Raw genomic sequence first — 12502 nt, 5'->3', positions numbered from 1 at the left:
AAACTGTTTGTTTTGAATTGGATGTTTAGCATAATTTTATGTGTGTTAATTAGGTACACTAAACCTGCGCTGCTAGAAAAATATACACTAGCAAAAATACGTATCAGTATTTGGCTAGCACAAGGGGGACAGTGACAACTGCCAACTTGACTTCCTTAGCTAGGCATGTTTGTTAGAGAAAATCAGTTTGCTTTTGGAGTAGAGGAATCACAGAAGTAAAACTGATGGCCAGATCTCATGCAAAGTGCTGTTTAGTAGAACCCTATGAGAAAGCTGGGAAATGTTTTAGTAACTGGCAAGTGAATCTATGATGCAAATTGAAACTGCAATGCATGTTTTGCCTTTCATGGAAAAGGATAGTGCTATCCTAACTAGTGAAATGAGATAATGAAATGTCTATTTCATGTTTTGAACATAAGGGGATTGGGATCTTTTGTCAGTCCCTTTATTGTGTTTTTAATCTTTAGGAAGTCTTTAGTTTTTTAGCAGTCATGTGGCTGTTGATTTCAAAATAAAGCAGAAACAAACTCCACATTGAACATAATTTATTATATAGAGAACCAAATGCAGTTTTGTATTCACAATTAACTTTACATGGAAATGTTAAGGTGTTCACACTTCCAAATCACTGGTTAAGAGTGCAATCGGGTAATGTAATAATATTAGAATTTTGAAAAAATTAACATAGTACATTCAAAATTTTAAGAGCAGAAATAGTATCTATAGTATGCTAGGTTAATGAAATCAGAAGTATGACATTTGATGTCTCACATCAGCTGATTTCAGTCTTCCCAAATGTGCTGATTGAGGCTTTGTACTAGCCTAAGATGATGATTTTTAAATACTTGTTTTCAGTTTGCACCAATATCTATTAGAAGAGTATTTGAAATGATTTATTGTCATTGTTATTCTCATATGTAAGCAATTTTATTGAATACATGTACGTTAACTTTGTATCTATCCTTATATTCTTCTGTGGTTCCTTGGAATCAGAAAGAGTAAAGTACCAGTTAATATGGAAAAAATAATATAGGAAGTAATGTGTGGTAATAACTAACTAACTAAAGTATGATATGAAAAAAGAGAAAGAACAGTTGAAAAGCACAGTGAGGGAATGAGTGGAGTGAGTTTCAGAAAGGGTATGAATTTATTACATTTTGATTTAGTACAAAACCAAAGAAAAAAGTTGTTTTATGAAACACCAAATTAAAGTGTCTTTTCTTCATTTGTAAGACAGAGACATAATTTACACCATTTGAATATGAGGCCCTAGGCAATTAGTAGGAAGATATTGTTTGTTTACAATATGTGCTTGGACTCAATGTTTGGATTCAAAGTCACTGTTGAAAAAATATATTTAACCAGAGAATGCACTTTGAACACTAAAATTGCTGGGATCTGAGATATGGTGGGGACAGATCCACCAAAACAAATATTTTATAACACCTTCCTAGTTAAAAATAAAGATGTGAGAACTGCACTGAAGTATTTAAGGTGAATGTCTGCATTACAAAGCACAGCACCCTAAAGAGATCCAGTTAACTCAGAGAGACTTGACATGTCTCTTCAGAGCAAGTGGTACCATACAAATACTAATGCAAGTAGTAATTCCTGAAGCAAAATATCCATTGCTGTATGTACCACATGTGAGTTAATTAGCCCTGCTGTTAGAGCTAATGAGCCTTGACAGTGCTGCAGCAATGCACATCAGTTCCCTTTTTTTTGCACCATGAAGCATGGGTGTACCCTAATTAGTAGCACACAAGATAAATACAGTATGTTTATAAGCCTGTCTTTTTCAAAGCAAGTCTAAGCTAACATGTTTTGTGTTGCAATTGGAAACCATATACTTTAACCAGAGTTTGTTAATGGTCATTGTGAGAAACTTCTTTTTAAACTTCTATGATTTGACAGAGTTAATCAGTGTACATGGCTCAGCTTCCCATGTCCTTCCTTGGCAATGGCTTTATTTAGCTTTTTACTGAACAGAGATATGAAAATCATGTCCCAGTAGTGATTGAGCAATAATGGTTCCTTATCAAATACAAAAAAGTAATAAGTAAGACAATTTTGGTCTTTAATAAGGTTTTCAAATGTTGTAAATACTTTTTTTTGAGAGAACTAGTAAGCAGTTTTGAGAGAACCAAGTGAAAAAAATCAAATGATTGAGATTTTGCATAGTATGGCTGAAGTCAAGGGAACTTCACTTTAGATTTAAATGCAAGTCTTGAGAGGAAGTATCTTTAAGGTATAATTCACAATATAGTTGCATTTTCTATGTGTTTTGTGAGACGTACATGTTCATAAGGATTCAGGTCCATTTTTGGCTGAGGATTACAAACTGGGTGGAAAGTGATTATTTCAAAGACTAAAGCAAAGGATAAAACTCCTAAGCAAACTATCAGGTGACTTTGTCTATCAGAACTTTAAATTAAAATTATGGTATAAACCAGTTATTTATATAATGCTGGTATGCCAAGCAATTAAACAAACATTTAAGTTACAGTATCATGCATGCAAAACAAGTTTAGCTGGTTTTCTTTTTTGATAGATATACAACAAAGTTGGTTAAGCAGGCTGCATGTGGAACAGACAGTTGAAATCATAGACTAAAGTCTGAAAAAGATAACTACATACAAAAGTCTAATTATGAAAAACCTCCTTCAGAAAAATCATGATGAACAGTAGAAAGCTGAATTAATTTAATCTGCTAAATAACATAGGAAAACATTTACAAAATATAAAATAACGTGTATGATATACTCTGTTATTTATAGAAATACTTATTGTTAATTAATTGAGTTGACCAGTTTATGTGTTTCTTAAGGTAAATGCTATTTTTTTATTTGTATGCAAATGTGAATTTATAATTTTATATATTGGAGAAATCACCATCATTTACTAACTATGCAATAAAATTTTGAATATTTGGGTATCTCAAGGTTTGGGTTTTTTTTGTAATGTAGAAAGAAGATACAGGCACATTAATATGCTTGGACATGGTCCTGGGTAACTGGCTGTTGATGGCCTTGCTTGAACAAGGTGGTTGGACCAGATACCCTTGGAGATCCCTTTCAACCTCAGCCATTCTATGATTCTGTAATACTGTTCAGTTATCTTTTTTTCCAATGTCTAATACAGGCATTAGAATTTTTTATATTTCTTCTCCCAAAACTTTTCTGTTGCAATTTTCTGGAAAAGAATGTCCACTTGGTATGAAATTCAAGTGTCTATAACTTTATTTTTCCTCAAGACAAATTTCAGTGCATTTCTCTCCAACAAGTAGAAATGTGGATTCAAAATGATATCTCTAACACCAAGTACCACTAGAATATAATGATTAAAAAAAAAAAAAATAATAGGAAAGACTCAGGAAAGCTGGGTATCCACAATTTGTGGCTGCAGAAGGAGGTGATCAGATTGTATAGTGGGCAGCCTCAATTACTACCCACTGCAGGTGGTCCTGTCTGAGATGGAGCCGAGGCATTGCTTAACCTGACTGCATCACTGCTGCCAGCAGCAGGACTGGAGTGGCCCCTGCAGAAAGGGATATTTTAGTTGCTGTGGGAAGGGCAACAGCTCAAGTCAAAGCAGGTACAAGAGGGACTTATATGTCTATTGCATAACCTTGCCAGTCAAATATTCTGTTATAAGCCCTACATGCACACATATGTTGTCCTCATCTCCTGGACTTCTATACATATACGTACCATAAATGTGTACACTTTTTACCAAGAACTGCAGTGACAGGGGAAGGGGCAATCATTTTGTATTGAAAGAGGGTAGATTTAAATTGGATATAAAGAAGAAATTTTACAATGTGAGTTGTGAGACACTGGAACAGGTTGTCTAGAGAAGTTGTGGGTGTCTCATGTGTTTCAAGTCCAGGTTGAATGGGCCTTTGATCAGTCAGATCTGATGAAAGATGTCCCTGCCCATGGCGAGGTTTGACTAGATGACCTTTAAATGTTCCTTCAAACGCAACCATTCTGTGATTCTATGGTTCTATTTCAGTATTTTATACTAAGGCCTAAACTGTCATAAAAAAGCTTTGTGTCAGCTACTGAGCAACAAGATGTTTAAAAATCATTTTTATCTCTTCATTTTCCATTTTTGGCAACCTAATCAAGTACTCCCACACCCTGCAATGTCCCTGGAGTAGGTGCTCCTGACAGAAAGCCTTCTAGTCCTAGGGAAGATTTTGCATTTTATGAAATTTTTAGAGGGACAGTCCATTTCAGCTTTGCATTTCTTTAAATCAGGAACTTCAGTTTGATTTACACTGTTTTGCTGTTCATTGTCCTTCCTCAGTCTGTGCCCCTTTCTTTTTCAGTTTAACAGCTGAGCACAAAATTCAGTCACTCGCTGAGCTTTGTTGTACTCAAATTGACTGGAAATGGATGTCAATGCTGTGTCCTGTATTGAGCCCTGAGAGTCATTACAGTATTTTTCCAAAGTGGTAGCCACACAAATAAGAGAAAAAATGAGACACAAAATTTATAACTCAGTATTTTAAAATACGTTTGTAATTTTACAAAATAATCAGAGCCCTGGGAAGGCTTAAACATACAGGTTTTCTAGTTCTGACTTTCAAAAAATACTTTGCTTGTCTGCTAGTTTATTTGAGGTGCTATTTGCAGACTGCACAAAGGCCAACTTTGCAGCAACATAAAATCTTTCTTATGTTTTACAGAAGCAAAAGTTACTTCTTCGTTGTAACAGTATTTCTGAATCAGAATGACTTCTACTTTTTTGCTGGCCATCAGGCTAAATGGGTGACTGGCAAATAATACTAGCCATTCGAAGGACTTTAAATGAAAGCCCTAGCATATGCTTGGGCTGAAATTGTTCACTTCATGATAATTTTTATACAGGAAATAATTTTGTCTGGTCTCCTCACTCCATGTTGTCTTTTTCCTTCTAGCAAGTTTTGCACTGGTGTTTTCTGAAACAGAATTTTCCTGCATTTTTTATAGAATGACCATCTCTCATTTAGTGAAGGCAATCTTCTTTTCCTGTTACTAAGAATTCTCATTTGTCTCTCAAAAGTAGTGAAGACTATGCTAATTCCTTCCTCAGCTCATTGCTGCCTATGTTCAAGAAACATGTTATGTGTGTTGAAAATGTGCAATGAGGCATGAGAGACCAAGAATATTACCATTTGTCTTCTTCACTGGAGTTTATTCTTAAAAATATTATAATCTGCTCATGTAGCATTTCAAAGTCTGTTCTGGAAAGTACCGTAATATTAGTTAAAATTAAACATATTTTGGGGTTTTTGCAGGTAGTAAAGCACTGAAAGCTGGTGCAAAAGAACTGAAGTTATCGTTATTGAGCTCCTATCCCATAAGATTTCACTGAATATTCTATTCTATTATTCAATTTCCCATTGACCTGATTTTGCTTCCCTGATTATAACAGTCAGTATTTCTCAGAATGCTCAAGGTGGCTTCCATAATAAAACCAGTTAAACCTAAAACCTCCCCCCATGCTCTTGAAAATATAAGCCAGTTTTAAATTGATTGACTATAACAAAATGCCCTCCTCGTTTCTCAAAGGATTTATCAGGTGAACCTAGGTCACACTGTCAGCTCTTGCATGGGCATCCAGGGATTCAGAATTGAATATGATGAGAAGTGATGAATCTTGGTCATATGAAAAACCCTGAGGGATACAAAATTTTATTAGGTTGCAGATGCAAAACACAATTAGCCTTCAACCCAGCCATTTTATTCCTAGTAAAGGGTCTATCTGAGTCAAGCTAATTGTCCCCACTTGTCCAGAGATCCATGAAAAGATCTATTGCTCATAGAAATGTTGTTAATAACTTCCTTTTTTTCCACCTGTACCTCTGGCTCCTTTTAAGGTCACAAGTTAATACAATAAGGTCTGGATGAGATCAGTGATTTCTATACAGAGCCAGGACAGACCCATCTTTATTTAAGTGATATTAATTTTTGAATTGTTCCAGTTACCTGCCTTTGAAGAATAAGTCGTCTACAGTCACATTTGAGTAATCTGATTATCTGTTACTAAAAATCTTGTATCTATCGGTCTTTGTACAGCTAGCACTGTATTTTCTTACTTCCTACATCTACATCTCTTATACATTTTGAATATTTATAGTAATTTAAATTTACTGAATATTTCATAGCTAAAACATTGGGGCTTGCACATTTTTAATTCCACTATAGGAGGCAAGAATTTGTTAAATTCATCCCATTAGGCTATGTTCTTTATTTTTCAGGTATAGAAAGATTTCTACATGGATGAAACCATTTAAAAAAAAAATATGTTACTGGGCTAATCTTCATAGCTTCATACAAACAAGTATGTTTTATAACTACCAGTGTTGCAAAATGATCTTGTACTTTTCTTCTATTCTTGATTAACCCATCAACAGACCAGAATAGTCACACTGAACAATATACTTTTATTCTGAGAAAAAATGGTATTTGTGGAACCACCATTTTAATTTCAGTTTCTTCCTTACCACACACAATATTAACTTTTCAACTTCAGTCTTCCAAAAACTGGCAAGTAAGAATTCACATTCATGGAGAAATTGCTAGATGAAAAATAGAATGGCAACACTTTCTGAGACTCCAGTTGAGACCATGCAACTAATGCAAACCTGACTGTTTAGCACATTAGGAAGTCCCCACCAGAAACAGCCAAACATTCCTCAGGTAAATAGTCACACAGCCTTGTACCCTATGGAGTCATTTACGCTCCTAAAAATTACTGTGCGATTCTGCCAAACCAAGAGTGATATATGCATGCTTTGAATACAAGTTCAATAATTGCAAAAAACAGGACTGGTATTCATCCAAATGACAAGCTTCATACCTGACAGACCGTTTCACACTACTGCTTGCACAATTCACAGAAGCTACAGCTTTCAGTGTCTCTTAAAAAAAGTATTACTAATCAAAATTCAAGAGACAAATGTTATGGATTACCTTTCTTACAACTTTATGTACACTTTCTAGTTTTTGTATGTACAGCATTCATACACGTTGATTTTTAAACTTTTGTAATCTTGTATTAATATGAAAAGGATGATATTGGAAGTTTGTTGTTTTGACCTGTTTATTTGTCTTGAAAAGGAACCAGTTCAAGGAACTGTTGTCCACACAGCTGGGACATCAGTGGGGTCGCTCGAAGGAGGTGGGATAGCTCACACAACTGGAGTGTTGCGGTGCACAGACACAAGTCCTTCAGGAGTCACACACAGGGGAGGGAGGAGGGGGATGCTTTCTGAGGGATGGACCGGTCAGATGTGTGGGACAGGTGACAGGTGTGGGAGAGCTTGTGGGCCAGGGTCAGAGGAGAGGCCAGTAAAGCTGACAGCGTAGTGGGGGTAAGTTACAGACCAGCCAGGCCAGGTGAGGAAGTGGGCGAACCCTTCTTTGAAATATTTGAGGAGGTGTCTGTGTCACAGATGTATGACACTGCCTGGAAGGACAGTGTTGTAGGACACAAGCAATCAAGTTTTCTGGAGACTGTTAGGGCTAAATTCCTGATACAGATACTGGATGGGCCAAGCAGGGGTTACACACAGCTGGATCTGCTGTTCACTAACAAGGATGTGTTGGCTGGGCAAGTGGTCTTCAATGGCAATCCCAGCTACAGTGACCATGAGGTAATCATCTTCAAGGTCCCAAGAGGACTGAGGACAGAGAACAGCAGAGCATGGATCCAGGACTTCAGGAGAACAGGTTTTGGCTTATTGAGAAACTGGTAGATGGTATTCCATAGGAAGAAGCTCTGAATGGCAAGGGAGCTCAGGAAAGCTAGTAAGTCTTTAAGGACAAATTACAGAATGGTTCATCCCAATAGTCAGAAAATCAAAGTTGTCTTGGCCAAGTGAGAAACTCACAGCCTAGCTCCAAATCAAAATAGCAGTATAAAGGGGTGGAACAGGGACAGGCTACAAAGGAAGATTTTTAGGACTTTGCCCTTGTATGCTCAGATTGTTTCAGGAAATTTAAACCTGGCTGAATTTGGAGTGATGTCACAGGCAACAAGAGCTTCTGCTGCTAAGTTAATAGTAAAAGGCTAAACAAGGAAAAAGTGTGAATGCTGCTGAATGAGGCATGTAATTTAGTGATAGTGAACGGACAAAACTGAGGTATTCACTACCTTTTTTTCCTCAGTCCTCTCTGACAAGGTGTCACAGGCCTTGCGGGCTAGTGACAGGGCTCAAGGAGGAGAGGAGCTGCCAGACAGGAAGGAAGGTTGAGTCAAAGACTGCTTGCAAGACACCAACTTGCACAAGTCTCTGGGACCTAATGATCAGAACCTAAAGATGTGGAGGGAGCAGGTCAATGTCCCTTCAAGGTCATTCTCCATCAGCTTTAAAATGTCATGGAAACTGAAGAAGGCCTCTGACAAGTGGAGAAAGAGAAATCTTGCATTCATCTTCAAACATGGCTAAACAAAACTTGTGGAACTATGGGCCAGTTGTCCTCACTTCCATCTCTGGGAAAATCACAAAGGGAGTTCTTTTTGAGCACATTTTAGGGCAGGTGAAGCAGAAGGAGATCTGGGATAGCCAGTACAGAATCACTAAGGGAAAAATAGACCTGACCAACCTGATAGGTTTCTGTGATAAAACGACCAGATTCGTGGATGAAGGGAGACCATTTTTTTATTTATTTGCATACCATTATTTCCTCACTCATTCTTTTCCTTTGCAATCCATTATCCATCTAGGCTATAAGCACTCAGTGGCAGAGCTTTTCCAGTGCTCTGCTTTTGTTCCTTGATGACTATAATAGGGCCTGAGCACATTTCAGTTATATCTGGCTTTCAACAGTAAAGGTGGTCTGCAAAGTAAGCAAACTCCCAGATGCTCATTACCTTGAGGCTCAGAGGCATCTTTCTGCATGTTTGTACACAGACTGAGTACACACAACCCTCCTTGACAGCATTTCAAATAGAAATCTGGCCACAACAGGCATGGAATGAATGCATCAGGGATGTCCCCCATCTTCAGATTGGAGCTGAGTCTAGTGTCTGGGTATTCCTGACTCATGATCAAAAAGCCTCACTGGTCTTCTCACCAGTACAGTCATGGTCTTTTGTATGTCACTAAAATAAAACAAGGAATCAATCCCTCATGAAGGACTTTTAAAGAAAGATACAAAAATACCACTGTACATATATTTTTGGCTCTTCTATCCTTTTCTTCTCAAAAAAACACAAAATGATTCACATCAGTTCTAAAACTGTTTTCTGTGAGAAATCCCAGTAAAATGAGCAGGGCCTATGAAGTCAAATGAAGCAGAACACCATGAAGGTTTCCTTTAAGCCACCATGTCAAATTTGGTTCTGCAAATTAATAGTTTCATATTCAGAAAAGCAATGTGTCTGACTGCACTAATTCAGATACAGTGAATAATTGTACTAACATATTTTTTTAAAGTTGTAAATTCGCCCCTAGATATCGAAACTATTAAAAATCATTCATCTACCTGGATTTCACTTGAATGATCAAGAAGGCATTGAACGTTAGCTTCAGTAACTTTATTAAATATATTATTTGTACCCGTTACATGTATAAATTAAGTAAAAAATAATTTGATATCTTTATTAAGAGTTTATCTAAGTTCCCTTCTGTTCATTAGCTTTGTCATTATGTATTTAAGACCCTAAAGAAAGAGTATGAAGAATTATGTCATATTCACATACCAGCAAAAAGCCAAATTCTGCCACTTGGTAACCATGTGCTATCTCAATGACAAATAATGAAGATATATTATTGCTTTACAGTGCTAGAGCTTGCAGCTTCAAATTTATTTTATACTCAGTGTGAGGAAAACATTACAAAATAACCCTGTCCATCTGACCAAGTGGCCAACAAATTAAGGAAAGATTTTAATGCCCATCTAATCTTTCAGATATTTCCTTTTGCTGTTATGCACATTTTTTACACAAAGTCTAGACTCATATCACAAAAGCAGACTTAAAAGTCACTGTTTTCAGGGTTCAGACAAGGTATAATGTTGTGTGGTTGACTGTGATCTTGGATATTTTTTTTTTTTTTTTCAGATAGGAATGAACTTCAATAAACTACTTTAGTTTTAGGTCTATTTTCCACTTCTAAGATTGAGGAAGGGCAAGAGAAAAAAAAAATTAGCATACTGCATGCTTATTTACAGTCTCATATAAATATAATAATGATGGTTAGTTCATAAAAACAGAGTTCTGAAAATAATTAACCTAATGTTCTCATAGCAGAAAATGTGGTAAAATTTTTGAGGTTGGAACAACTGCTTTATAAATTCTGTAACAATGTTTGTGAAGTTATTTGGGTTTGATTTCTTTGTTGAATATGACTGCTGTATTGACATACTCTAGAACCCTAAGTGTACTGCAACTCTGTAATACAACCAATGCACCTTAAGACAAAAAAGTCACTGTTGTGTGAATTAAGTCTGTATTTAAAACACTCAGCATTAGGATTTCCACAGAAGTTAATGTGCAATACACTGCTCAGGTGAATAAAACAAATCTAAGAAAGTCAAACAAAACCTAAAATGTTAACCAAGCTACAGTAGGCACTGTTTAAGATTCGGAAGCCACAGACAAACTCAAACAGTTGTACACGTTGAATCAAGACATGGGATCATCATGGACTGGCATGTCAGTGATCCATGTAACTACTAATAAAGAGACTTGCCAGGTTTTAATGTGAGGTAATTAGAAGAATGGTTTGTTGCAGGCACAAAGAGATTGCATTAGATAAACTCTATTACATGTCATACTATTAGTTAAGTCAAATCCCATACATGCACTAACCCCTGGAAAATATGGCTTAAAGTGACCAAAAAAAAAAAAAAAAAAGTTATTAGGGCTATTTTTTTTAATATTGTTTAAAAAAAATAATTAAAAATAACCTAGAAATACAACAATTCATTGCTTTCAGATATAAAACAGTGCACTTCAGCATAAAATCGTCCCCTCAAAAATGTAAATAATGATCTCATATTACAAAACATCTATTTGAACAAAACTTTAAGATGCACAGGTACAGAGCTTTTACACATAGTCTTTGCCCACTTGTGAACAGAAGTGTTGTAATTTGAATTTGCATCATAGATTCACTTGCCAGTTACTAAAACATTTCCCAGCTTTCTCATAGGGTTCTACTAAACAGCACTTTGCATGAGATCTGGCCATCAGTTTTACTTCTGTGATTCCTCTACTCCAAAAGCAAACTGATTTTCTCTAACAAACATGCCTAGCTAAGGAAGTCAAGTTGGCAGTTGTCACTATCCCCCTTGTGCTAGCCAAATACTGATACGTATTTTTGCTAGTGTATATTTTTCTAGCAGCGCAGGTTTAGTGTACCTAATTAACACACATAAAATTATGCTAAACATCCAATTCAAAACAAACAGTTTAGAGTTTCCTAAAGAGGCAAAGGGCATTTTTATGATTAGAAAAATATTGTCATTTCAACGCTTGTATTTGAAAAGTGAGCTGACTCAGTAAAACTTACAAAAAATGGAAATAAAGACAATGGAAGATGTAGATGCATATACCATAGGTTCAAAATGAACACTATAAAATACTTGCTCTACATTGTTGTAAACATTAATGTTCTGATGATGGTATAAATGACCTGATGATACTAGTCACATACAATTTTTTTCTGCCTGGCTTTATTCTTTTAAAATGCCTATCGAAGATTCATGTAAACATAAGTGAAACAGTAAGGAAAGAGAAGACTCTGCTGTTGCAAAACTGAATGCATTGCTGCTCAGTAGGGTAAAAACTACATCTGTTGTTACTTAATGTGTTAGTGGAGGATTATATAACAGTACATTTATTATTAGAGAAGTTGATTTTAAATGTAAGGCTTGAATCATAGAAAGCTGTGTGCCAGTTGTTACCATGTACTCCTTCTTGAGGTACATTACTTTTCAAAAAGCTTAGTTAGTCCTTTAGTAAAGGTGCAAACAACTATGAATCTGTCAAAATATGATTGGGAGGGGGAAAAGATGTTCCTTTTCTTCTAAGAAAACAGCTTACATTCCTTAGCATGTATTTGTGTATATATATATCTATATATATATATATATATAGATATATGTATGTATGTATAAACACACACATATGTGCAAAAATCCTGAAAATATCTGTGGGAAGAAACTTGTTTGCAAACAAATGTGGTATTTGTGTTGTAAATCGTTCTTCGATCCAAGCCACTTTTGATCAGAAAACTTGCTCTAAATTACTGATATTCCACATTATTTTGTGTATGTAATCTGGGGTAGCACCCACCTAATGGAATTGTAAGTTATTACATGAAAAAAAACCAGATTGCCATCTGTAGTGAATTTTAAGTAATTTGTAGGTAATAGGATCATTCATGTGAGGCGTGTTACATAATAGGTAGAACAAGGGTATTTAAAATCTTATGTATATGCATCATTCTCCCACGATTTCTAAAACCTAGTGTTATTACAGGATGGGTATAGACTTTGCCACA

This window comes from Falco punctatus, assembly GCF_963210335.1.
Source record: "Falco punctatus genome assembly, chromosome: Z".
Lineage (NCBI taxonomy): Eukaryota > Metazoa > Chordata > Aves > Falconiformes > Falconidae > Falco > Falco punctatus.
The sequence above is the reverse complement of the archived record's forward strand: the minus strand, read 5'-3'. Positions refer to the sequence as shown.